Below are 2,703 nucleotides of genomic sequence, written 5' to 3'. Positions count from 1 at the left end.
GTCCAACTTGAAGTATGAAAGTTATCAATTAGATAATTGCAAAAAGATATTGATGTGCGCCGGTAAATCTGTCACCTAGTCCTTCATCGAAAGACATCGCATTTTCTTTTTTTTACAGTTTGGCGTTTATCGGAAAATGCGAAGTCTTTCCATAACTGGCTAATTTCCCGTAGCACAAATCGTCACGCTTCTCGAGTCGATTTGAATTTACCGGTAAATCACAACTTAAATGCTAATTATCTCAAAAAGCAATTGATTGCATAAAAAACGGAAGCATATTTTCCCAAAAACTGTAAAAATATGCAAAAATTACTCACGACAAGTAGTTTATTTATCCACATATTTAAGAAGACACCTGAAAGACATTTTGTGTTGACCCCCATATTAGAAATTCCCTGTCATGCTGTGACATCACTCAAAAAAAAACAATAGTACGAAATAAGTCTGAACGAAAACATTTTCTGTTGTGATTAAATACGCTGACAGGTGCTCGCAGTAAAATTTCGTCTAAAACATTTGGTTCCAGGAATCATCGCATTGCGCAGTAAACACCAATATGGAGACTGTTTACATGATTTTTACACGGGATTTGTTTAAAATTGTTTAAAATTTGAATAAGTTGTTTTTGAGAAGGAAAATACGCATTTATGACAGGATTATGAATACCAAGCATTATTTGCAACATTTTAAATAGGTAGTTTGAATGAGTGTGCATGTTTATTTTTTCATTTTGCTATGGACTTTTAAATAGATATCTTTAGACTTATAAGCGGATTAGACTCATGTAAAAAATAGCTTCAAATCCGCGTTACGCTTAAAAACTTGGACTTATCTGTCACCCTTCTTTCGTTTTCGAAATTAGTGTCCTTATACCATTAAATTTTAATCTACGTTTGCATATTTAGCTTTCAACTTATCTTACATCATAATATGACTTACCTCTTACATCAATTCACCTTAAATGTGTTAATATTGCTTATATTCTAAGATAAAAGTAATCACATCTATTTTCATTTAAGTCCGCCATTGTGTATGCTTCTTTGAGCTACGTCATAAATGCACTAAAGTGACGTCATAGTGGAATCTTAGCTCTGCTTGATTTTCTTTTGGGGTTTTCGACGGGAAGTGTTTAAATCAATGTTTTTTGTCTTCAATTAATATGAAATTAGATGCTACCTATGGCGCGGAAAGCTATTGTGTATATTGATTTTGCGTGTACATGTAAACCAGATCTTTCTTGCAGGTATTTTGTACCATAAAAAAAACGAATAAATTGCTGGTGTTCAACCAATCACCAGAACGTAAAGGGGGACCACTGCGCATGCGTCGGCGTTTGGAAAATCCCGTCCGCCATTTTTGTTAATCTCTAATCACAGTTGTTGTTTTAACGTTATTTTTAATGAGCTTATTTATCAAAAAGGATATGTTAAAGTAATTCTTTATATTTATAATCGTTACTATAATTCTTACCAATGAAATGGAGGTTTATTTTCTGATTCTGTACATCATTCTTTCACCGGAAGTGTTACTTAGCATGCGTCTGCTAGCAATAGTCTGAATTATGTAGACGCTCATTAAAATCGCTCCGATATCTATATTTAGCTCAATAGGATTTCAAAATGGCGGCGCCCTGTTAACTAAGGATTTTTTCACAGCTCATTAAGTACAGGATATTTATTTTTTTGAAATTTTTATTTAGTTTTAATTTGATTTCATTTGAATTCATACGCGTCTTACATGTTATCTAAGAGCGCTACAACCCTCGCGGGGCCTTCGGCCACGCTCGGACTTTCCGCGTATAAATAGGCGCAACATCTACTACTCACTCCTTGAATTTTGAATCTTGTAATATTTACATATGGTAAAAGTACGCATTAATTTAATTTTATTCATTGATATGTTGTTTTGTTTATTAACTGTTTGTGGTGTCGGTACTGTTGAAACCCATTATGGGTCCCCTTTTATTATTGTTTGAATTGCTGACAAAGATTGATGTTTATGTTTGAATCGCGTGTATAAAAGGCGCTGTATAACTGTTTAAAATCACTCCGAAGCTTCAAAAACTTATTTAAAAGAAGTACATTTCTGCTTTTAACTCTGATCTAATTCCAGAAAAGGTATTTTAACTTAACGATTTAATAGATTTATTTTTACATTGAATACTTGATAAATTTTAAGTAAGAGAGTCTTTTAGAAACACTTTATTACTTCGGAGCTTACGCAAGTTTCAGTAGCAAACGCTCAGAATTTATTAAGTAAATTGTTTGTAGAAACGTTTATGATTTACTTTGGTTAATATAATAACTTAAGAAATTTAATTAGATTGCTTTTAAAATAATTCACAAGCAGATTGTTGTAAATATCTAATTCTCCTTTAAACGTTGCTTAGACAACGACACCTCATATTTGGTCCGCAATTTTTATTATGAATTCTTTTAATCTTACACAAAAAGAGAATGCTGATAAGAATGCCTGTTTTATTATAACAACATTTATATGCTGATGAATAAATGTGCATAATTGAATACCTGGAATAAAATTTGTTAAACTGTTATTCTTAGTTTATCGTCGATCAAATTTTTTTTTTTTTTTTTTTTTTTATTAAATTTTCTTTATTATCCAGTTCGTACAAACAATACATTTCATACATTATACAAATTTACAAACATATTACAAATTGTTTAATTGCAAGAATAAACAATG

Source organism: Ruditapes philippinarum, unplaced genomic scaffold, assembly GCF_026571515.1.
Source record: "Ruditapes philippinarum isolate M1 unplaced genomic scaffold, ASM2657151v2 ctg12118_1_1_1_1, whole genome shotgun sequence".
Classification (NCBI taxonomy): Eukaryota; Metazoa; Mollusca; class Bivalvia; order Venerida; family Veneridae; genus Ruditapes; species Ruditapes philippinarum.
Note: the sequence above shows the minus strand (reverse complement) of the source record.